Genomic DNA, 26,857 nt, shown 5'->3' on the forward strand with positions numbered 1-26,857 from the left:
GAAACTGATTAAATCATTTTAAAAATAGAGTATGTTGATCATTATACAGAAAGGTCCCCTGCCCCAGTTTTTTCTCTTATTTTTTTTTTTATTTTTTATTTTTTTTTTAAATTTTTTTTTTTCAACGTTTATTTATTTTTGGGACAGAGAGAGACAGAGCATGAACGGGGGAGGGGCAGAGAGAGAGGGAGACACAGAATCGGAAACAGGCTCCAGGCTCCGAGCCATCAGCCCAGAGCCCGACGCGGGGCTCGAACTCACGGACCGCGAGATCGTGACCTGGCTGAAGTCGGACGCTTAACCGACTGCGCCACCCAGGCGCCCCAACTTATTTTTTTTTTTAAAAGAAGCATTTGTTCAGTGTTACATGTGATGCACTTTTGAACAGAAAACCCTCCCAACAAAATAAATTTCAAAGATCCCATATGTTTTTGTTGTCTTTGTATCTCTTAAAACAACTGCTTTACAAAATAAGGATTGACAGTTTGAGAGAAATTTGAGAGCAAGAGTTTTGTGGCTTTCAGTACGAGGATACTAATACCACAAATACATCTAACATTCAATGTTTAATATGTTTGAGGGGCTCCTGGAGGGCACCGTTGGTGGAGCATCTGACTTTTGATTTCGGCTCAGGTCATGATCTCATTGTTCCTGGGACGGAGCCCTGAGTCAAGCTCTGTACTGATGAAGTGGAGCCTGTGGGGGATTCCCTCTCTATTACTCTGTGCTTCCCCCACTCCCTCAAAATAAATAAATTAATTAAAAAATATATTTGAAAATGAGGCACATCCTATCCCTGTTTTCAATTCCCACCCAGAGTAAACGCTATCTCTACAGCTAGTGATAAGATGTCAATTTCCACAATTTATGTGTGCACTCTCATTTCCAAATTGCCAATATTGAGTACAATACCTTTGACTTCGGCAACTGGTATATACTGGTTTATACTACAGATGGTGGTATTTAACTGTTACAGCATATTGCAACAACAACAAATTACTTTTTCACATATTTAAGATACAATCACAAATTTTAATGGCAAAGATCACTTATTCTTTCATAAAAAGGAAAGGGATACCTAAAACTCTAAGAAAATTCTTCTCATTAAGATAAAAAAATTGCCTTAACAGTAATTTTTATGTATTTACCATTTACTATTGTTAAGGTCTGAGTTTAATATAATCTCATCTATAGCATCTGTCATAGATCTAGGAAACATGCTGATGTTTCTTGTATCTGAAGTCTTATTTTCTATATAGAACACTGAATGAGGTTCTATATTATATAAAGGATCCTTGAAGGGATTAATTTACCTTTTTTAATAACCATAAAGGTGCTTCACCTCACATTAATTTTAGAAAAAACAACATCCGTTTCATTTTTGTGCAGCAAAAATGTATTTTATTTTATCAGTTCTCTTTTTCCCATCAGCAAACATCAGCAGATGACAATAATAACCACATTTTAAATTTTATTTTAAATGTTTTTATTACTTTTGAGAGAGAGAAATGGGACCGGCAGGGAGAGATAGAGACACAGGGCGAGAGGAAGAATCCCAAGCAGGCTCTACACTCTCAGCAGAGAGTTGAACTGACAAACCGTGAGATCATGACCTGAGCGGAAATCAAGAGTCTGGTGCCCAACCCACTGAGCCACCGAGGTGCCACAACAGTTTTTAAAACACTCCTTCACCTAAACTCTCCTACTTTTTCATCATGACCTGAGATTATTCCTTCTCTGGCTAATCTTTATTCTCCTATATTTTAATGTCCATGCCTCAAAACAAGTTTATTCTACCATCTGTCCTTTGTCTTGCTTTTGTCTTTTTCTTCTTCTACCACAAACTAAGTACCTATAGAAAGGAATCTCACATCTATGCACCCAAACCCCAACTGCTCTTCTCAGTTTTTCACTCTTTTAACTGCAACATTGTCCTTCTGTATAATATCCTTCCACCACGCCAATCCCTCAAAAACTCAGTATAAATTAAAGAGACACAATAATTTTGGTGAACTATAGCAATAGGATAGTGCCTCTATCTTAAAAGAATTACTATGGCAAAGATATGACAAAATAAAAAGGAGAAAGAGGAAAGGGAGACAGTATTGGAATAATCATTAAGGAACAGTTTTAAGTATCCAAGACAAAAATAATCCAGTTTTAAAAAAAGGGATAGACAGAGGAAAAAAGGAAAATACAAAAGAGGTTGTGAAAGAAGGCCCTGGTACTTGGAAAAGTGCTTCACTTCAACAAATCCTAGGTGAATAAACAGATGTGAGGAAATGAGGAGAAAAGACAATTAAGTAAAACCTCCATTATTTAAAATGTTGATAAGTGTCAAGGTAATTCTATCACAAATAGATTTGAAAAATGGTAGAAATAAAGATTGTAAGCCTCAAATATATTTAACTCATTCTTGACTAAAACGGTAGTTGAAACTTGAAGCCAAAATTTTGAGTTAGTGTTAATCTGGAACGTTCAAGAGAAACTAAGAAATTGACACAAGTACTTTGAGAAAACAAAGCTATGACTCACTCACTGTGTGTAGAAAGATATAGATTACTAAATGCCTGTATGCTATCATAAAATGTGCATTTTAATCTATGCTTTTTAGCATTATGTTACATGAATTTGATTTTGTTTAGTACAAATGGTAAAAAGCTTTTTGTAATATACGAAGATTAGTTTTGATAGTTCCAAGTACCATTGATTTGTAACCTTGAGACCAATATTTGTTGTGAAAATTAAATGCACTTAGAGGTTATAGGAAAAAGTATTAAATTTTATATTTTATCTGACTTTGGATGTAAATTTTGTTTATTAACTCACACTGCTCTCAACCTAAAAGTTTGGTAACAACTATTATATGCTCCACCAGTATAATATGGTGAGCATTTTTATTTTAAGTTAGAACAAGACTATGCAAGCATTTGTACTTGTGATGGTATTGGGGTCCAATACAATGTTAAGTTCAAAGATCACTGGAAGGTGATCACAAAATTAAGAACACAATATTTGGGCCAACATTAAACACCATCAGAATTAGTCTCTATCCTCCTCTTTCCAGTAATGTCACCCTTTATTAAAAAAAAAAAAAAATTGCTGGCTGTCCTTTTCTGCATCTCCTCTACATTCAATGCCATTGTTTGCATTATAAATTGTCCCCTCCATCTACAATATCATTCCCAGCCTGCACATCACCCATTTAACTTATCAAATTCAACTTCCTTCAAGAAGCCTTTTCAGTTGCTGAAACACAAGTCAAAAGTTTTCTTGTTGGAAGCCATTGGCACTTGATCTCTCCTTATCTTTTGACATCTGACACTAATATTTATCTAAATAAGTATGATATGTATCTACATAATGTCATACTATTTAGTAGTGGCTATATTTCCTCTCATGGGGAATCCTCACTTTAATATTTGTATGTCCCTAGACCTGTGGGGAACATAAAGTACGCTGTAGAGGCTTAAAATTTTTGAGTGATTGCGACTTTTAATTATTGAGAACCACCATTTTGAAATTTAGTCTTTTCATTCCTTCCTTTCTTCCTTCCTAAGCTCTGGTCAGTTTTCAGGTCATCAAATTTTCTTGAAATACATGAAAAAAGGACACACACACAAATCTAGTTGAGAATATTGGTTTGTGGTAATCTAATTCTCACAGATTTTACTGTACATTATTTGGAACTCTAAGTGGTTTCAATGCAGCCAAAATGAAATGTATTTTGATTTATTCTAGGCATATATTATTGAATGTCTAATGAATATTGATTCATCTAACCAAATTCTCATCTTCTGAGGAGAATTTCTAATGTCATAGTTTGCAAAATATTCTCAGTACTTCAGCAAATGTAATTTCAACTGTTAAAGTTCAACATCACTACAGTTGTTGGCAATATTAAATAATTTTTGTTGCTGTGTGATGTTCGCTGCAGCTTAAATTTCAGGTCATGGAGTGTTATTAATATTATATGGTTGGAAATAATTTCCAGATCAATGAATCAATGCTATCTTAATAGTCTGTGTCTTTAAGTTTCATACTACATTTATTTGTGAGTTGATTTCATAAGAGAAAGTTGCTTTGTGTTGCCTAGCTCATTATCTTGTGAATTTATCCCGAGTTGAAGTCCCTTTGTGACCAAAGGGCAGAGAGAACACCTCCTGAATTATTGAACTGTGCTGATTTGATGGGCAGGCCACACATTAAAGTAAAAAGGAGGGAACTTTCTCTGCAAATACCTACTTGAAGATATTTTACCAAAAAGCTAAGATATCACTGTGGAAACAACTACTTCTACTACTTCAATAGAAGTAGTCTGTCTTTCTATATATGCATACACAAATGTATATATACATATACACACACGTGAATATTTTGGGAAGTTGTATCTGTTCTCTATGATTGGTAACAATCAATGCTCAGGCTCACAAAGTGCTTAAACATTTACACACTGATTACACAAACACTGTATTAGTTGACTTATAGAATTGGAATAATGTACAATGAATAATTTAAGACTTGGAGGCTTGAAGAGAATGGTAGATTGTAGAGTGCGTAACTCATGCATGGAAGTGTAGATATTTGAGCCCAGATCACCCAGTAGAAATCTGTCCCACACGCCCATGTTGGTATGTTGACAACTCTAAACTATCATTGTACACATTCTTCTGCCATTCTTCTCATTTCAACTTCATGTTAGGCCATGCATTTATAATGTGCGTATTGTGGGGAGAAGCATAGATAAGGGAATGATGAAGAATTACCAAGGATAAATTCACTGATAATGGAAAAAGGGAGAAACATTTGTATTATTATTAAGCTATTAATATGTTAATGACATTAACAAACTTGTCCTTTCTCCTGTCCATAATTCAGTCAATCTGGGCACCCCCCCCCATATCCCTATAAGAGGGATTTTACCTTTTCAGAATTGACATCGGGAGGGTAGAAACAGGAGACCCCATTAAAGAGGAATCTGAAGAAAAAAATGCAGAAAATACAGCCTAGGAGACAATGATACCTGTGGTTCTTCTGGTATTTTGATTCAGTGGACGATTAGGGTGTGGGTTTAGAGTTATAAATTTGGGAATATTAAAGCCATGGGTGTCCACATGATCACCCAAGCAGAATATACAGGAAGAATAAAAGGGCAAATAATGGACTTGGAACCATAATCTAAGTGGAAGATAAGTACAGAAAAGTGTGTGTAAGAGAACATTACTGCTACTCTTCACAATATTTATTTTTAAAGTGAAATGTTCACATAAGAAATTAGAGTTGTTTCTTTCATTTTGTTTTTCTAAGATAAATATGCAACCTACTTAATGCATCACAGAAGTCATGTAAAGGAGAATTGCAGATGGCTATGGTAATGAAATATAAGTAACTTTCACAGATTTGGCGAATATGTTCATACTGTGAATAATTACACAATGATGTAATTTTTGTTAAAAATGCAGTAGTATTTACAAAATGTCAGTGAGGGATAAAAGATACCATTTGGTTTGGCAATTTGAGTATTCTAAACTTGAAAAAAATATCAATATTCAAATTCAGGGAGGCTGGGTGGCTCATTCGGTTAAGGATCCTACTTGGGCTCAGGTCATGATCTCACGGTGCATGAATTTGAGCCTCACGTCAGGTTCCTCACTGACAGTGTGGAGCTTACTTGGGATTCTTTCTGTCTCCCTCCCTCTCTCTCTCTGCCTTTCTCTCTGTCTCTCAAAATAAATAAATAAATAAACTTTTAAAAATATTCAAATTCACACAGTGTGTATCACTTATGCTATAATTTTCTACAAAATGAAAAGTGGAACAACGCAAGTGAGCATCATATGTGCTCTCATCCATTTTAACAGGTCAGATGATGTTATTAATACTCATGAAAGCACATTTCTGTGTATTTAACCTTCAAGGCTCTACTCAAATTTCAATCTCTGGGGACTTTACATACTTATCAAATAGGAATTATCTTCACTCTCCCAAACTCTTTTATTTAAACAGAAAAGTTGTATATATTTAATACACACACACACACACACACACATACATACACTTTAAAGAAATACAAATACAAGTGCAGGATTTTACCCAAATTCTGTTTTGTTATCTATATAGATAGGTGTTTTACACAAATGTAGGATTTTAATCTAATTCCGTTTTGTAACCTGATTTTTAATGTCTGAGATACATGGTATTTTTTCATTACTTTATTCTTGTAAAACCTTATAAAGATTTAACTTTCAATGTTGAGTCATATTTTTTCTGATTATAGTAAAAACAGCCACTATGAAAACATTACAAAAATAAAGTTAAAAGTAAAAATAATCATAGGTAACTTTCTGTCTTTTCTGCATAAACACACAAATGCTATTTTAAGACATTTTGAACTCGTTTATAAATTTAAAAATATACCTGTTCTTTCTTTCATGTCATAAGTATTCTTTTAAATCATTTGAACAGTTCTATAGAATTTCACTAATTGAGCAAAAATATATTGTGTAAGTTCAATACAAGTAAGTATTTGGGTTGTTTACCATTCGTATTGCTGTAAAACAGACTATGAAATACATCCCTAGCTCATATATTTTCAAGTATCTTAATTTTTTTCTTACATTGTCACTAGATACAGAATTGCTGTGACAAAAGTATATATATATATATATATATATATATATATATATATACACTAAGTAGATTAAGTACTTATTCCATGCTCCTTACATCTTTCTTTAGTCCTTGTCCTAGTAGTCTTAATTAGCTTATCTCCTTTATCAATATTTAAATCTGTTGAAGGCAGAAATTATATGTGACCTAAAACAACATGTGTGTTGGCTTCGTATGTAAGTCTTCCAAAGTTAAAAAATTGAGTTGTGTCATATTTGTCTTCCATTCCTTAGATCTAGAGCCCATTAATCTATTCAGCCCACAAAAGTTTCATATTAAGGTCCCTAGGTGATGCATACATTCTGGCTTACGGATTCATGAAGGTACATACTCTGAGAATCATAATTAGAACACAGGTATGTCTGACCCTTACTTCTGATCTCCTGCAATTTAGAAGCCAGAAGTCAAGGAGTCTTTTGAGTTACTGGATTATCTGCTTGCTCTAATTGCATGACTTTGGAAGTGACAAAATCTGGGGTCCTCAAGGCTAACTCAGCCTTCATGTGCCAGTCATCAGAAGGCTATAGAACAATGTGTCAATCTGAAATGCTTAATGATAACTTTGTTCCCACACTGGTCACTTATAGAAATAGCCTACCCTCCTTAATCCTCAAACATTCTATTAAATTGCATCTTTCATTCTATTTATAGTTCAGGCATTTTGACACCCAGTTCAGAAATAAACTTATTCATAGTTACCTGTTTCATCACTTAAAGAGGAAAAAAAAAATATATATATATATATATATATATATATATGCATTGACTTTAAAGTACTATTTTTACAGTGATAATATTTTGAAAAAATGCAGTACTCTTGTATTTTGAGAGGGTAAAAATCTTGCTGGAGTTATCTTATGAGCTCTGTGCTTAAGAGTCAGAAAGATGCACACTTTATGCCTTGGAAACTGTACTTACCTGGAGCCAAAGCCCATCACTTCCTTCAATGCTGGTGCCAACATGCTTGTCAGTCAGACATCTTTAACTGGAGTATCACTGGCCAGGAACTGCTTGCTTTTTACTCCTACCTGGAACAAAATACAGTGTCAGTCATTTTTTTTTTTTTATGTTCATTCAAGCACATTAAGATATTCATTATGTTATCTTTCTCTGTCACATTAGACACCCATTTATTGGAATGTTCAACACAAAGGAGAGAAGCATAAACTCTTCCCCTCTATCATTTATACCGCAATGATTAATATAGCACCTGTTTAAGTCAAAGGGACCGTCTGTATCTTATCTCCTAAAAAATGTTCGTTGTAAAGGATTATTATTTTAGTGCCATCATTCCTATCCATTTGGTTTAAGTAATTGATGTGTTAATTTAGGAAGCCATTTTTATATATTGTCCTTGGAGACGGTAAATCAGAATACTTTAAACCCAGAAAATATGTTGAAAATATTGTTTTCTGGATTTTTTTTAACACCATGAGAAGGAATCCCAGTAGGAAACAATTTAGGAATGCAATAGTTTTTCAACTTGTGAGACATTGATGAAGAACACAGATGCTTTCTCAAATGCACCAGAGTGTTGCTACTACAGAACATTAAATAAAAATAGACATTTTGACCAGATGATGAAATCACAGACTCAAAAAAAAAAAAAAAAAAAAGCCCTCAGAGCTGGGCTGCCTGTGTATGAATGCGATGTCCTCTGTATGAATGGGATGTTGGGTTATTCTGGTCCTTTACTTGTCACAGTTGGGGCCACGTGACCTTCAGCAGTCTCTCCAGTCTGGTGCACAATTGGGTGGTTTCAGGAAACAGAAGAAATCAACAATGTGCCCATCTTGTTCCAGTTTGTCCAGCCAGCACTTGTTTTGCCTCTGCCTTTGTCTCCTTCCCCAGCACTTCGAATCTGACTCAGGATTGAATCTCATGGTGGAGATCCTGTTATCTGCTGACCTTCCTCCTGATGCTTGCTGCCTGACTAATCCCCTGAGCCAGGCTGATATACCCTACTGTCTGATCTACCTGCCAGGGTAACCTATTTATTATTACCTCTTGTTGGACCTACTTTGCACCGATCACTTGTTTGAATCTCACCACCCTCTCTGAATGAATAATGTGGCTCCATGTGCTTCAACACAAGGCGTGAAATCAGCTTCCCCAAACCCTAAACTCCTTGGCGTCAAGTTACAAACCACCTATTTTGTCCCATGTTGCTACTGATTTAAGAGCGGGTAACATAAAAGGTGAGGGACAGAGTCATTTCATTTCCTTAATAGAATTCAGATCTTAAGAGAGAATATTGTTCTTACTTTGCAGCCTTCTTAAAAATTCAAATTTTTCTTGTCTCACACTGAAATCCATTTTATCCCCTTTGTTTCTTCTGCTCGTTGCACAATAAACTTTCATTAGCTCTCATTTAGATAATAACAATAACTTCTTAAATGTTGGTCTAGTGCCAACTGAAAACAGATGGCACTTTCGATCAGAATAATTTGAGGAGAGTTTAATAAAGAACTTATTACAAAACTGTGGGCTCTATGTAGGGAAACCACAGAGAGGATGGAACAAAGTTGTTATCACCCTTCGGCTGGCAGAGATGAGGACAGGGGGCAGCTACTGCCTCTAGGAGCCCGATGTATAGCGAGAGCCTCCTGGGTAGAAACACTGATCTTTAATTGGAAGTCCTGTGTGGCACAGGATGGCAGGATGGGAGGGAGCCCTGTCATCTTGCATTCTCTCATCCTCTCTCCGGTTTCCTACCTACACTACCTATGGGACAAATCACACTGGACTCTCAAGGTCATTGAGCCTCTTGATGAACCCCATCTGGACTAGTTTCTAGTGTTAGAGAGTAGGATGGAGAAGGGTAAAGAGTGAATCTGAAAGGCGAATGGAAGAGGTCCAGCAAACACTTACTCATACTCCAGATCATGGACTTTGGAATTAGATACAGGTTTGACTCCTAGCTTTACTTCCTTGTGTAACTAGATAAATTTTTATAATTCTTGGTATCATCATCTGTGTAATTCAGATAACATACTTCAGAGTTTCATTGTTAGAATTAATGGCATAACATACCTAATACAAGTATATCTAGTAAGTAGTTAGTATTAGACACAGTGGCAGTAATTCCTCTCAAGATGTGTTGAAATCAAACACAAACACACTCTAGCCACACTACACTCTTCAGCACTCGTAATGGACGGTGTTATTTCCAGACCTTTCACAAGTGCTATTCCTTCCCCCTCTCCATCCCAACTTCTGTTTGCCTAGAGAATCCCTACTCATGTTTTAAAATCCATGAAATGGTCTGAAGGTTCTCCTCCGTTTCAAAGGACATCATTCTCTTTTTGTCTTTCCATGGCACATATCACTCTGCAAAGTAATTAGACTATGCCATCTTCCTATTTGACTAGGAGTTCCTTAAAGGAAAGGTTATGCCTGAGAGATTTGTTTCCTCAGAAAGTGGTTCATTCTCAGGTTCTTAGTAGATATTCAATAAACATTAAGTGAATAAATGTGAATTACTAGAGTAAGTCTATGACAATGAAAGGAAAAGGTTTCTTAACTTCTTTCCTCTTTGCCCAAGGGGCAAATCAATCTGTAACTTGGTAGGTGGTGGGGAGTAAGATTATCATGGAAAGTCAAGACAACTGAAGAAGAGGTCCCAAAGGAAACTCCAAGCACCTCTGCAAGTTCTCCCTGGGACACCCTGCTGCAAAATTCACCTCATTCATCACAAGGCTGCCGGAGACAGTAGTACTGGCTGATTTCAAGCAGACAATTAGTAACTTACAAACTAACTAGGGAACTGAATACAAACACCTTTAAGTATCTGATGCATTTATGTGAAAAGGCAAGTTGAATTGTCAACATTTCCTCTATGACTAACCCAACACTTCTCCCCTGAAATTTAAAATACATATATTGGGGTACTCGGTTGAGCATCTGACTCTTGATTTTGGTTTGGACCATGATCTTGCGGTTCATGGTTTCGAGCCCCACGTCAAGCTCTGCACTGTGCAGGGCCTGCCTAGTTTCTCTCTCTCCTTCTCTGTCTGCCCCTCCCCCCATGTAACCTTGCTCTTTCTCTTTCTCTCTCTCTCTTTCTCAAAATAAATGAATAAATAAACTTAAAAATATAAAATACACATTTTTTTCTGTTTTGTGAACTGGTAAGAAATTTGCATGAATCTAAGCATCATAAAACGGCATATAGGACTAAACCTTTCTCTCACCCTTGCCTCCTTCCTCTTCTTATGTCAGCTTCAACAAGATCACCTTTATTGGCAACTGTGGATCCCTGCAAAAATTCCTTATACAAATACAAGAAATCTTGTATATTATTCGGCTTCCCACCCCCACTTAAAAAAAAAAAAAGACTGCATTCTTCACCCACCATTATTGGCCTTGCCTTTCCCCTTTCCCTACATAAAGTAACTACCAGGCTTTTTATATTAGGAAATAAACAGCACCTCCTGTGTAGCCTTCATGTCTATTATTCTGAATCACCTAAAGTTATTTAATTATACCCCAAGATATTTATCTTTCAAAACTTTTATCATTCTTGAGATTTAAAAAAAAAAGTGTTAATTTATATCTAAGAGGTACATCTGTAGGATATATTCCTCTGAGAGTGGAGAAGCCAAAGGCAAATGCATTTGTAATTTTCTTTTTTTTTAATTTTTTAATTTTTTTTTAATTTTTTTTTCAACGTTTATTTATTTTTGGGACAGAGAGAGACACAGCATGAACGGGGGAGGGGCAGAGAGAGAGGGAGACACAGAATCGGAAACAGGCTCCAGGCTCTGAGCCATCAGCCCAGAGCCTGATGCGGGGCTCGAACTCACGGACCGCGAGATCGTGACCTGGCTGAAGTCGGACGCTTAACCGACTGCGCCACCCAGGCGCTCCTACATTTGTAATTTTCAAATATGTTGCCAATTTTCCCTCCTTGAAAATCAAACCAATTAATGCTACCACCACCAACTTCTACTTGGTTGGGCAGACTTCTAGATTCTCGAAAATCTGATAAGTGAACATTTTTATCTCTGTCATTTAAATGAGCATTTGAAAAATTATGATGTAGGTTCAATATCTCCTTATGTCAATTAAGGGATATTATGTATCTTTTTGTGTGAAACTTCTATTACTATTCTTTGCAGTTTTTAAATTTCAAGTACAATTTAACACATTCTTTCTCATTCTATGTACTTTCAAAATGAAGCAAAGTCATTAACGACATCAGCAAAATTCCTCTAAGTTAAGGTTTTTAAAAGCCTGTGTTCCCAAGCTCCTTGCAATCTTATGCTGGAGAGCAAATCCCCGCAAAGAGGTCCCACAGCGCTCTCTGGTGGCCGTCTGCTCCATCGCATCATCCCTGCATTAACTCTTGGAGCAGAAACTATAGGTAGATACTGCTTGTTATCAAACTCTTCCTTAACCTCTAAACTTAGTCCCAGTCTCCTCACCCTGGAGACTATATGGAACCGCACCCAGCCTGAAAACGAGGAGACATTAGAGCTACGTTAGCCCTCAAAGAACGAGGTTTGTGTCTGCACATTTATGGGTGTCCTAATAGGCAAGATTCATTTTTTTTTTCCTAGCCCCCCCCCCCCCCCACTCCACCCCGACCGCCACTCAGATGCTGTAAAAATGGCCCTAGAGTATCTTGTCTTGTCTTGGGCTGAAGTACAAGGCTTGTTCCAGGAAGTCAGGCTCTGCTTCACCCATCTCTGTACATCAGTGTGTTCAAAAGACCTATCATCATTTTTTAGAATTCCAAGGAGTCAAAATAGCACAAAGTCAGCTCAGTCAGAAGCTTGAAATTCCTTCCTTCCACAGGTATTTCGAGTACTATATGCACTGTTCTAGGTGCTTGTGATTATTTTCAGTGAACAAAATATATCAAAAAAAGAAAAAAAAGTCTGTCCTCTTTGGAGCATATCTTCTAGTTCACGGAATTCAGGAAGAGGGTAATTAGAGTAATATCCTTATATTGCGAGATATGGGTCTGTGAGATTATGTGGGGGAGAAGAGTGCATGTTTCTCTTTAAATTAGAGAGGAGGGGCGCCTGGGTGGCACAGTCGGTTAAGCGTCCGACTTCAGCCAGGTCACGATCTCGCGGTCCGTGAGTTCGAGCCCCGCGTCGGGCTCTGGGCTGATGGCTCAGAGCCTGGAGCCTGTTTCCAATTCTGTGTCTCCCTCTCTCTCTGCCCCTCCCCCGTTCATGCTCTGTCTCTCTCTGTCCCAAAAATAAATAAACGTTGAAAAAAAAATTTTAAAAAAATAAATAAATAAAAATAAATTAGAGAGGAAAATAAAGGGTAGGCCTCTTTGAATAAGGATTTGAGGGTGTGGAAACCATGTGGTTCTTAAAAGAAGAAATCATCTAGAATATGGCAATAGTTTTGTTTTTAAATTTATTGATTTATTTTGAGAGGCCGGGGGAGAGAGAATCCCAAGTAGGTTCCATGCTGTCAGTGCAGAGGCCAATGCGGAGCTTGATCACATGAACAGTGAGATCCTGACCTGAGCTGGAACCAAGAGTTGGACACTGAACCGGCTGAGCCCCCTAGGAGTCCCTAGAACGTGGCAGTAGTCTTATGCCCACAGCCCTGCAGTGGACATCTGAAAGATGCCCTTTCAGGATTAATAGATCTTTTCACCCAGCTGTTGGGAGTGCTGCCAACTGCCACTTCTAATCCCACCTGGAAATTGCCCCAGGCTGGCCATGTTGCCTCACCAGCCCTCACTCAAATGCAGCCTGCATCCAGTTACAGACACTAAGCATGAAGGCCTGGCATACAGCCACCATGCAGGACAGCTCCCTGTGTTGTTGAAAGAAACCTTAGTTGAGGCTACATTGCAGCCCATCTGCCATTTGCTCACTCCTTGTTCCTTCCCTTCTGTTTCACACAAGTGGATCCCAGAACACTGCCTATAAACTTCCTGCATGCTGACCTCTGCCTCCTTCTGCTCCTACCCAGAATGGCAAGGTGACCACTGTGCAGCTCATAACCTGATACAGCATCTGGTCTTTTTCACAAATATCTGTTGACTACCTACTAGATGCTAGTACTAATTTTGATGTTTAGAACACAGTAGTGAAAAAATGCAATTTGTTCATATGTAGATCATAGCAGAGAAGACAAACATAAAATACATAATAAATAACATAGCAATAACTGCTAAGGAGAAAAAGTGGCAAAAGGGTGGAAGAAATGTCTGGAAAAGGTTACAGTTTTACATGTGAGAGTGAAGTAAATCCTCACTAAAGCAACATTTGAGTAAAGTCCTGAAGGGAATAGGGTGTCAGCCCTGGGGGCAACTGGGAGGAAAAAGTTCCAGGCAAAGGCAACTTGAACAACAAAGTCTAAGGTGAGTATTTTTGGTGTTGTTGTTGATGTTGTTTCAGAAAAACAGCAGGACACAGAGTTAATTTGGAGTGAGCTGAATGAGAGAGAGAGAGAGAGCACATGCGCGTGAAGGAGCCTGGTAGAAGAGTTCAGAGAATAATGAATCTGAGAGTAATCATCTAAAGGTTACTATAGAAATAAGACACAAGCTTTTATTCCTAATGAGATGGAAAGACAATGGGGGATTGGGGGTAGATGACAGATAGAACCATTCTGGCTGACTGTTGAAAAGTAACTGAAGGGTGTTAAAGTCAGGAGCAGAGAAAGGAGACTATTGTACCAAACTAGGGAAGGCATGAATATGGCTTAGACTAGGGCAGAAGCCGTGGAGGTGGAAAGAAATGGTTAGAATATTGTATGTTTACAGGTAGAAAAGTTAGGATTTGCAAACAGATTCCACGTGGGGTGTTAGTGAGAGAGATAAAGCATAGCCCCGTGGTTTTATTTTTATTTTTTTTATTATGTTTTAAAATATTGGGGCGCTTGGGTGGCGCAGTCGGTTAAGCGTCCGACTTCAGCCAGGTCACGATCTCGCGGTCCGTGAGTTCGAGCCCCGCGTCGGGCTCTGGGCTGATGGCTCAGAGCCTGGAGCCTGTTTCCGATTCTGTGTCTCCCTCTCTCTCTCTGCCCCTCCCCCGTTCATGCTCTGTCTCTCTCTGTCCCAAAAATAAACTTAAAAAAATAAAATAAAATAAAATAAAATAAAATAAAATATTTATTTATTTTTGGGAGAGAGACAGAGTGCAAGTGGAGAAGGGGCAGAGAGAAAGGGAGACACAGAATCTGAAGCAGGCTGCAGGCTCTGAGCTGTCAGCACAGAGCCCGATGCATGGCTCTAACTCATGAACTGCAAGATCATGACTTGAGCCAAAGTCAGACGGTCAACTGACTGAGCCACCCAAGTGTCCCATAGCCCTATGGTTTTATATCTGAGCAAAAGGAAAAGTAGAGTTGGCATTAACTCAGAGAAAAAGGACCACCAAAGCTTAGGGGGAGTTATCAAAAGATCCATTGTGGAAATGTGAGTTTTAGGATGCCCATTAGGCAATAAAATAAAGATATCAAATAGGGATCTGGGTATCTGACATCCAGGGGGAAGATTGTGGCTGGAAATATCACTTTGGAAGTCATTAGAATATGGGTCGTATTAAAAAGCCCTGAGAGCAGATGACGTCACTGAAGGAGAAAGTCTGTTTGGAAGGTTAAGAGGTCCAAGGACTGAAGGCGGCAGATGAAGAGGAGAGAGCAAAAAAGAATGAAAAGGAACAGCTACTGCAGTATGCAGGGAAACCAGAAGTCAAGAAGAAACAGCCCTTTGAAGAGGAGAGAATGTTCAACTGTGTCAACTGCCGCTGCTGAGTCAAGGAAGAGAAGAGCAAGAAGTAGGCAGTGTATTTGCAATGTAGCAACCGATGACTAAGACGAGATTTGTCTCAGTGAAATGATACGGGAGGGTGCTAGAATGGAGAGGAACCAAGACCTATGTAAAGGGGAGACACCAGAGAATGTGTAATATTTTCATGCACAGGTTTATTAAAACTGACTAGATTTCTATTAGAAAGCAAGCCTTAATTTTAGAAAGATCATGGTGAAAGGACATGGTCTATATAGGACTTCAAAGAAAATAAGTTGAAAATCAATACTAAAGAGATACAAAATTAACCTATTTATTTGGTAACTTAAAAACACATTTAATAACCCAAGAAATATTAGTTTAAATGTAGAATAATAAGTTCTGAATGTAACAGAACTTCTTCATATTAAAACTTGAGAAGCCCTGAGGACCCTTACCCTCTCCGTCATGCTCCACTTCCACAGGCTGAGGACTGCTTCTAGCAACGTATGCAAAATAATTGGCCATGCAAACAAAATCACCATCTTGTACCTTATTTCTAAGATAATTTGACTATTTGCTCATCTTCCCCACTGCACTGTGGGAGGTTTAAACATAAGTATTTATCTTGGTAATCTTTAGCACTTGCCAAAATACCTACCAAGTGGGTGGTGCTGAATGCAGGCTTATTTAATGAATGGATGAGATGAATTTTTGAACAATTGATGGTCTTACACATTGATAAGTATAACTGAGGGATGTACAAAGCTGTTAATATGGCTGAAAATACCTAGATTAATAAGTGGCATGGCAGACATCAAACTGTTTGGAATTTTTTTAAATCTGCTCTTTAAACTAGCTGCAAAAATAACTATGCACAGAGTGCAGGGTTCAGTAGCTGCTTCTCAGTCCCCCAAAAAGGATCCACTCCTCCGGAGTGCCATGACCGTTTGCCTGGCTTTTACTGAAGCTCTCACCTCTCAATATACTCCTTTCTTATTGTAGGTCTCCAAGCTCCTCATCCCCAAATCTCCCATACAAATACTGGCTTTCTGGAGTACAGTTTCAGCAGCACAGAGGCTGGGAAAGTTTACAAAATTCATAAGAACACTAACACAGTAATAGACACCTAAGCTGTAAAGTCACAAGTATTGTTTTTTCCTCAACCCATGCCTGAAATGTCATAAGAAAGTTTTCACAATAAAATTACAAGTAAAAAATCATACAAGTTTCACTGCAACACAAAATATATTTTAACTGAAGCAAAATGTTCTGTGAAGCAGAATTATGAATATGTGCTGATTCATTATCATGTTTATAATGCAAATGACAGGATGAATAATGATTATATATATTAAACTCCTGATTTTGTGAGCCTCACGTAGAATTCTATTTGCTTCTGAAAACCAAAATTGAAGATTTCTTAGTTGAAGATCCAAAAAATAAATAATTATCTTTTTATAAAAAATAATGAGCTGAAAATTTGACACTTCTCTTTAACATGTGCATCTCCGTATAGAAGAGGATGGCTCAGTATGGTGAGCAGTTTGATGACAATAATACATCATTAAGCTTTCAGTAACGTATCTTGGGATGCAATGGTAACATTTAGGTGTCCAAATCCTTTGCTAGATATATTTGACATGTGCTCTCTGGATGACAATACAATTAAAAATACTATGGCATGTAGGTAGTGAGACGGCAAGGTAGATGTTCATTCTGACTCTTGGTTCTAAAGACTAAAATCCTTAAAGTTAGCAGTGTTGTGAATATCTCATCTTCCAAAAGCCTTTTCTTCCCTAAACATTTGTGAAACTAGATAAGTTAACTTTGCATATAAAGATATTTGCATAATGTGACTATCAAGGCTGTTTTACTAAAATGTCTACTTCTCAGAGTGAATATCTCTCCACAGAAAACACATCAAGAAAGTCAGCAACAACGGAGCCTCCTTACTCTGGAAGGAATCTATGTTTCTTTGTTGGAGGAATAGTGTGCTTGCAAAAGAGCACATTGTTTTTTTCTTCTCCACTTTATCCAGAAATGTGACAGATGGAGGAAACAGGTAAAATGAAAAGAAAATTTAGAGCACAAACAATTGTGGAGATGCTTACTGATGATCATAATTTGTCAGTTTGGTGTCTTCCTCATCATTTAAGACCCTGCTGAAAGTCATCGGCTATCCTCAAAGTTAGTTGTTCCATTTACTTATAAATTGCACTATGATTCTCTATCAATACCACTCTCTCATTGTATTTTAATTTAAAAAAAAAAGTCACCGCTTTCCCTCATTTGATCAAGATGTTCCAAGAGGGATATGTGTCCCTTATTACTGCCACTCTTTTCTCCTCAAACCTGCCATCATCCCAGTCCATCTCTAGTGCCTAACATCATGCCTGGAAACAGGTCATTTGAGTATTCAGTGAACAAAAATGAAGAAAACACACAACAAATGTAAGAGACAAAGGCAACTAAAAGCAAAATTAAGCTAGATCAAATACCACTGCACTTTTAGCTTCTCTTTTTCTGTGATTGGTTCATCTAATACTCTCCTATATCCATATATCTTACAAAGGTGAAAATTTAAAGGTTAACATGCAATATTTAGCAAAACATTTTAAGAAGTCTATTCAAGCAATTTATGTGTTGCAATTGCAGTAACTTCAGGAACACTGTTCTAAGAGTAAGGCAAGTATTATCAGTCTAACAACGACAACAAATTTGGCATATCCTAAAACATGATCATAGCAGTAGGTACAAAGGAAAAGACTGAAAAGATATATTCCAATAAGAGGATAATTACATAAAACAAGAGGCCAGTCACAAGTATAAAGGCTATTTGAATTCAAAATAATACACTCAGTAGCAGAGTTACATAAGTAAAGCAATTCTTACGTGCAGCAAACGACACTAGCATTGATACAATGGCAGGATGGTGAAGCTAAGACTTCTGGGGTAGAGTAAAGGGTCACCAATGTGAGAAAGCAAGATGTTTCACAAGGGAAATTTTAAGTCAGATAAAGTCCAACCACAAGAGAAACATAATCAATGATTCTCATAGGTTTAATTTTCCTGTCATTGATCTATGCAAAAATTTTCATGTTTGATTCATATTTACGAATTTCCTATTCTTCATACTTTAGCAAATGGTAGTTACTTCTAAACCTTTCTAAGAGATTTTTTTTTTCCAACGTTTATTTATTTTTGGGACAGAGAGAGACAGAGCATGAACGGGGGAGGGGCAGAGAGAGAGGGAGACACAGAATCGGAAACAGGCTCCAGGCTCTGAGCCATCAGCCCAGAGCCCGACGCGGGGCTCGAACTCACGGACCGCGAGATCGTGACCTGGCTGAAGTCGGACGCTTAACCGACTGTGCCACCCAGGTGCCCCTCTAAGAGATTTTTAAGATTGACAATATATTTAGAGTGAAAAAACTGTTCCGGTAGGAGGACCCTTAAAAAATTATTTATTGATGAAATCTATAGGTTTTCAGATTTCTATCTTTAAGTTGATTTTACTAAGAAGTAACGATTTAGTGATTTATGCAATCACCCCTATTTCCTTACGTCAGTGTCCATGTGCACATTTCTCCTTTCAAACATCTCCAGATGGATGTTGACTATACCTTCGTCTAGGGGACTTCTACTCTCATCATTAAGGGAAGGGTCACATGACCTAGGCTGACCCAATTACCGCACATCCAGCCCCCTAGTCACATTCAGAGGTGGGCATGTTCTAAGTCTACACTTCTGATGAAAACTCTGAGAAAAAGATACTTTGTCATTCTCAATTAATGAGAAATTGGAAATATGTAGCCCTAAGTCTTGGCCCAATTTGAGATGAGGTGATTTTATATTAATGACAATACACTGAAGAGCAAATTAACACAAAGAAAATGGGATACTTGGTGACCCCATTTAATACCTGGACCATGGCTGTTCTGGAACAATCATCACAAAACATTTTAGTTTAACTAATACATTTCCCTTTTCTGTGTAAGCCAGTAAATTCACCTTTTGGTTTCTTGTGATCATTTCCTAATTTTGTCTCTTCACATACATAATAAGGTCTCTCTCATTTGTAACTTACAGCCCAGCTTATCTGTTATCACTCACACCTTATGAATCACTTTAGGTTTTCTTGGCCTTAACTTGTCTTCTGTCCTAGTTGACGCTCTGGCAGTTCTGTGAGCTGTGGCAGACTTCATGCTGACCTGGCCTAACAGTGATTTATCATGAACTCATACCACATACCTCTCATCTTCTCCCTGTGACTTCCATGTTGACATCTAGATGGGAAGGCTGTGAAACCCTTTTTAGCAAACACACATATTTAAGCCAGACCTGTGGGGTTTTAATTTCCCAAGAGGTAAAGCTTCGACAACAGTCTATGGCAGCTGGTAGAAAAATTATTTACCCTTTCCTTCCCTTGACAAACTTCCTTTAAACGGTTTTATTTGGCACCCAACGAAAAACAAAACAAAACAGGGGCGCCTGGGTGGCTCAGTCGGTTAAGCGTCCGACTTCAGCTCAGGTCACGATCTCGCGGTCCGTGAGTTTGAGCCCCGCGTGGGGCTCTGGGCTGATGGCTCAGAGCCTGGAGCCTGCTTCCGATTCTGTGTCTCCCTTTCTCTCTGCCCCTGCCCCGTTCATGCTCTGTCTCTCTCTGTCTCAAAAATAAATAAAACGTTAAAAAAAACAAAAAAAACAAAAAAACAAACAAGCGAACACCAACCAAAAAAAAAAAAAAAAAAAAGAGAGAGAAAAAGAAAACACTGAGTATAAAATAATCTATTGAAGCTCTGGCTCAATAATGCATCTTTTTATTATACTTCCTCATTCTTTATTCTATTTTTCCTTTATTCCTATTATACAGGGATGTCCCTAATAACACTAGTAGCACATAACATTTTGTTCTGATTAAGGCAGTTGGAACCATGCATGACACTGGAAAGCAAAATGAGAAAGGATTTGGAAGTGGGATTACTCACTGGTCTCATATAAGAGATTCCATTTTTGCTGGTAATAGGGTGGCGATAATCCACAGAATGCAAATGTATGCCAACTACTAAGGCTTTTTTACCTGTGGTTAGTAAGAATCAAACTGAGGAAGAAGGTGAAATACTAGCTATTTATGGCCCTTAATGGTACAGAAACAATGATAACTGTGGAGAGATCTAGCTCTTGTTAACTGAATTAGAAAGAAGAAAAAATTGCATGACAGACTCAGGGCAACCAATCTCAACCCAAAGCAAGCTGTAAAAGCCTGAGGGTGGGTCCCTAAAGCAGTTTTTGAAGATACTCTTCTCTCCCAGAATTAAAAGGCAAACTACACTGAAAATCAAACCCAGGATTTAATTGTGAAATTAATCCTATTTCACACTGGAGCTACAAAGAACCCTGTAGCCTTGGTTGATCTATAATGAAGGCCTGGTCATTCCACAAAACACTATAGGAAACCAAGTCTTACAAGGGTACATTTGAGTGGATGAGCCTTTAAATTCTGAACTCCTAAATTCCTTGGAATCCTCTTAGCCAGAAAAAAAAGCAGCACCTTCAAACTCTTAGAGAAAAGTTATACCTCTGCTTGCTTGGGAATGTACAAGGACATTACTTTTAATAGGTCCCTTAAAAGATAATATTATTTTCTCCAAGATCCCACTCTGCAACCCTTTTTGTCCCTACAGGGCAATAACCATGGTGAGATCTTAGCACAGCCTGACCGGAGAAGTACAGTCTCTGCTTCAGAGGGAAATAGCTTACACACTGTAGAAACAGCAGGATCTACCATTCCATACAACAGGAACCAAGATTCAGCGTGTTTAAATCTGCTGTGGTAATTAGACCAAGGTGGGGTTCCGTATTAGGCTGGGAATGAGGAGAATTTGACATAGAACCTATTGATGATTTGGATCCCATGTTTGGATAGGAACACCTGGCCCTAGAACAAATGTGCGAGTTGGAATAACTCTTTGAAGATTACATATAATCATGGCCCGCATTAAATAAACTAGAGATTTGCAGGCATTTGTTTGTTTGTTTGTTTGTTTTTTGTTTTTTGTTTTTGTTTTTGTTTTTTGTTTTTTTTTTTTGCGAAGTATTAAAGAAATCTAGAAGTTTAGAATGGTAGGGAAACTTGAATGGATTTACTAGGTAAGGTTTGAAAACTAACCACCTGCATTTATGTCCCTAGGAGAGCCCAGAAGATTCAGTATGATTTAAGCAGTGAAGGGCACATTGGTAAAAAGGGAAAGGGTAACACTGGGAAACTCAAAGGTGCTATGTTCTGTAGTACAGGTTGAAGATGAGTCACTAACAGGCTCTGCAGTTTCACAGAGGATGATGGGACTCCATATTAGAATCCAGGTAACCATCAGGAATAGTTACAATGGAAGCAAGGTAGATATAAAATGATATAAATGCTACAGTGCATAGTAATGCTGGATTGACCATCACAGAGCCTTCATCCACAGGTTCTTTTGGCAATGACTGGTAGATCAGTGTTCCTAGTGACAAGACTTACATGTGACTGAGAAGGCGAGAAGGGAGACTGAGCAGAAGGATGACATCAGTCTGCTATGGAAAATTGTTGTTTCTTGACTATTTTCTACAACCAAATCAAATCATAGACTTCAGAGTCCACCGATTGAATGAGAGGCTTGCCTCTTATTGAGGAAGTATCCTTCAGTATCACTGCAGATATATAACAAACATTTTCCCTTCCCCAAATAATGCTAGGGATGTTTGCCAGGGTAACTTTTCACTGCCAAGTGGCAGATATAGAGTCTTCTGACTTGTTGACACAGGATCTAACCCTGAAAATAAAGCACTTGAGATACTCTCATGGACATGTGGTTAGAGGGAGGGCTCACGGAGACCAGGGGAAAAATTAAGTTTGTTCCAAGTTCATCGCACAGGGTTCCTCATATGTTTGCATTTCTGACAGTTACTTCCCTGGGAATCGCACCTGGAAACTTCATAGATCCATACATAACAATGACACAGTTAGCAACTAGAGGAGCCTTCACATTGGCTCCCAAATCTGGGGTAAGGGACATTATAGTGGAAAGGAAAAAGTGGAGGACCCTGAGAAGTCCCCGCCTTTGTTTTAACCAACATAGTCAGTCATATGCAGCAATGATTCTTATAATTACAGAAATTAGTGCTACCAAACATCCGAATCCTTAATCCTTAATCCATAAGGGGCTGTTTTTAATAAAACCCTGAGGCATTCCTGCAACTATCACTGAGCCTCAGTTGCCTCACCAGAACTGTCCAGATAAGCCCCAGGATTCCCTCTATAGTGAGAATTCCATTAAGATAAAGACAGAGGCATTTCTAAATCTATCCTTTCATTTATTTGTGCATTTGTTTTTCATTTAGCATTTATTGAATTAGAGGTATAGGATGTTAAGATGAGTAAGATAAGATCATTTCTCTTAAAACTCACATCAAGTAGAAAAGTAAATATATTATAGCATGATGTGGAGGGATGAGCTAAATGGATAAGGAGCATTAAGGAGGACAGTTGTTGGGATGAGCACTGGGTGTTATATGTAAGTAATGAATCACTAAAGTCTGAAACCATTGCTATACTATATGTTAACTAGTTGAATTTAAATAAAAGTTAAAAACATAAAATAAAAACAAGAAAAAAGTATATAGCATGATGTGATAAGGGAAATGCAGAGCTGTGTAGAATAGAATAATGTGATAAGAATAATATGTACACTATATATGAGACATATACACCAGGCAATATAGGAACATGTGGTACGCTAAGCAACTGGGAGTTTTAACATACTAAGCAAGCAGATAGCAAATGCAGAGAGGACATTCTGGGTAGAAAAGACCAGTGCTTTCTAGTAGGAAAATTAGAAGCATCATGGTGTGTTCTAAGAACAGCAAACACTTAGGTGTTTATGGAGCATGTTTAAGCAGAGGTGAGAGCAAAGATATCAGGATAGAAAATGTTATGTTAATAACTTTGACATTAACTGATATGACTTTCATGGATTAAAATATGCACACATTTGCATGTCGTTGCTTAATATTAATATTCTTGAGGACTTGGCATGTATTTCACTTTGAAACTGTCCATTAATAGTGTAATATCAATATTTCCTTTTACCAACGTAGTCAAAACTTAGATTAAATGAGGGTCCAATATCACACATACATATGCACATATATTTACGATGTGTATATTTGAATGTCTCACAGGCAGAGTCTTTCTTCCCAACTATAATTATTGCCATATTTATCTTCTATTCCATATCAAAACCTACATTTAGAAATTTTGAAACCAGAGAAGTTTGAGACACAGCAAACATGCTTTCAACAATTCCTTATTTGAGAAATAGTAGAAAATATACTTTCTGCAACTGTGGTCTTAAATAACTGAACTTGGGAGTAAATATGATTTCCAATGTACTGTTTAAACAAAAATATTCACTCCAGCAATATATGATAAAATCAATCCTCTTCCCCAAAAGGCTTAAAATTTCTAAAAGCATTAGTAAGGATTCATTTAACAGACATTAAATGAAGCCTTCCATATAATAGGCACTGTGCTCCATGTTGTAGGTTAAAGCATGAAAAAAATATTGTTTTTGCCCTGATGATGATTGCCTATTTGACTGGTGTAATAAATGCTATGACAGACAGCGTAGGAAGTAGCAGGTGCGCAAACCTGAACACAAGCGCATGTTCTGTTAATGTGAAAATCAAGTGAGGTTAATGTGAAAATCAACTGTGTAATATAGTGCTTGGTAAAGCTGACCAGTTATCAAAACATAATCATCATGAAATTTAGAAGTCAAAGTTTGTGGGCCACTTGGGTGGCTCAGTGGGCTAAGCGTCTGACTTCAGCTCAGGTCATGATCCCACGGCTTATGAATTCAAGCCCTGCATCAGGCTCTGCATTGGTGGTGTGGAGCCTGCTTGGGATTCTCTCTCTCTCTCTCTCTCTCTCTGCCCCTTCCCCACTTGCATTCTCTCTCTCAAAATAAATAAATAAACTTTAAAAAATGAAACAAAAAAGAAGTCAAAGTTTGTAAAAATAAATCCAAGAACAATTACTAGTGGAAGATAGATATAGTGGTTATGACTGGTAGTGCTTCTATCAGTACTTTTAAAGAATTCCATAGAAAATGTTTCAGAATTAAGAACAGTACCTTAGAAGTAGGTATAAGTAAACTTGCAGAACATCTTCCGTTTTGCTCCTGATAACAGTGGTAGCTTTTTAAAAAGTTGATGATTAAAAGGATATTTAGTTTTCCAAAACTGCAAACAAAGCAATGAGGGACCAGGCATGTAAAATACGTCTCCAGTTTGTAACTGGTCAATTAATTGCATAGAAGAAAAGCACTCCATAACTAAGGTGCATTTTAAGACACCCAAAATATGTAGGTGAGGTGATTAAAAGATAGAATAATTGAGAATAAGTGAGAAGCTAAAGGAAGAAATATTTCTAAAGTATGACCAATAAAGAATTTTATTTCCTATCCATCCAGCTTAACTCATGATACCATACTAAATAAGTACTCTATTATAAAAGTGAACGTAGGCTAAGCATATTGGCTCTTGTACCCACTTGTTCTCTTTTGGTGCTCCAATTTGTTTTCAGAACACAGTCCTTTCAAATATTAGGCAACAGTTTTTAGAAAACTGTCTTTATAAACTACTGCCTGTATTTCCACAATTGTCAGTTTCATCTAAAAGTTATCATTCCAATGCAAATGCATATATACATACACCAGATGGGTGCAGAACCTTTGCCCTTTTTTATCCTATCTGTGTCTTCTAGACTCCTTATTGTAAGCCTGATTTTAAAGAGATTATGGTATTCATCAATGCTCTTCTTTCAATAATCCTGGCTCTTCATCTCCTGGGCTCACAGTAAACTGCACCTTCTGCCCTAGGGTTGGGTGGGAGAAATTTGTGGTATTTGGCAGTAACAAGAGAAAGTGATGTACCCCTTGCAATTCTAATTTGCCCACCCCCTCAGATGCCAGTGTTGATATTAATTTATGTAATGATAGGTACTCTTTTCACATGTGTATGTTGTATGATATAATGTAACATGTTATTGTTCACATGTGTATTAAAGGGAGCCAGAAAAAAATGTGCATGAACCACTGATCTAAGTTCTTTATTTTCTCTCTGCCTCAACTGTCCAGCAAGACCCCCTGTGCTGAATATAGCTCACCTCAACCCAAAGACAGTCTTGTATTTTTAACCAAAACACATTTTCCATAATTAGCTAGCTCATGTGAGCTTGTGGATACACCTGCTGCCACCAGGGGTCAGACTAATAAGTGTGTAATTGAAGATGAAGGTAATTAGGTTGTATAATTAGGTTGTATAATTTTCAGCCATTCAAGTTTAATTTCATATGTTATTTTATACAGAGTATAACATCAACATTAAGTATGATGACTAAAAAGTGAATAGATGTGAAGCAGACAGCTAATCTGATCTTGGTCAGCTTGCTGACAAATGTTATTAGAAAAGAAAAACACTAATATATTTCTAATTAAATGCCAAATCTTAAAGAAATCTCAGCTGCTCTAACTTCTTTCATTAAGAGCCCATCTTCCCCTCTCTCTCCCTCCCCACATCGTTCCTCCTCTCCCTCACTCACCATTTAAATGTCCCCATTACTTTGCATGCCTAGGGTGCTCTAGCGGTTACACATACTGCCATCCAACTCCACAAAGTTGAACCTCTCACTGACTAAAATTGCAACAGGTTTCCAATTTCCGCTTAAACTTACTCATTGAGAATCATGGTTGAAACCTAAGAGGTTAATAAAAATTATACACAATAGGAGAGATGTCAATATATTTTTTTTAATTTTTAAAAAATGTTTATTTATTTTTGACAGTGAGAGAGACAGAGTGTGAATGAGGTAAGGGCAGAGAGAAAGGGAGACACAGAATCCAAAGCAGGCTCCAAACTCTGGACACAGACCCCGACATGGGGCTTGAACTCACGAACTGTGAGATCATGACCTGAGGCAAAGTCGGACCCTTAACCGACTGAGCTACCCAGACCCCCAGAGATGTCAATATAATTTTTCAAAATGTGATACACTATAACTTGAGTAAACCAACTGAATAAGAATGTATAAATTTATGTGTTAAACCAGAAAGATAAGAATCTATCAAGGCAATAAAATAGTGGAACATTTAAATCACACCTCAAAATCCTAGAGAATAGATTTCTTATTCTCTATTGCAACCAGAGAAATAAATTTAGAAGTTGTCAAGAAAACAAATCAGGCATATTTGATATCTTTTTAAAATGCTTTTGTAAACAATTAATACTAAGACTTAAACATTCCTTGTCAAATTCAGACAAATGTAAAAAGAACTTACTAGACTCCATTAAACTGAAGTGTATGCACCTAATTTTCCATTACTGCCGATTACCAAGATTTAATATTCTAGGTCTATTTGCCACTCAGTGGGCCCCTAT

The 26,857-nt window shown here is 37.5% G+C and overlaps 1 protein-coding gene across 45 annotated transcripts in view; it reads right to left on the reverse strand.

Annotated features, from left to right (window-relative positions):
• Positions 1-26,857, reverse strand: part of PTPRD (protein tyrosine phosphatase receptor type D) — a 2,239,943-nt gene that overhangs the window by 1,555,774 nt on the left and 657,312 nt on the right. For all 45 annotated transcript variants that reach the window (XM_045470157.1, XM_045470168.1, XM_045470171.1 and 42 more), the window contains one exon: positions 7,588-7,697. The gene's annotated coding sequence lies outside the window, so the exon portion shown is untranslated. The remainder of the gene's footprint in view (positions 1-7,587; positions 7,698-26,857) is intronic.

The sequence above is a fragment of the Leopardus geoffroyi genome, chromosome D4 (assembly GCF_018350155.1).
Source record: "Leopardus geoffroyi isolate Oge1 chromosome D4, O.geoffroyi_Oge1_pat1.0, whole genome shotgun sequence".
NCBI lineage: Eukaryota > Metazoa > Chordata > Mammalia > Carnivora > Felidae > Leopardus > Leopardus geoffroyi.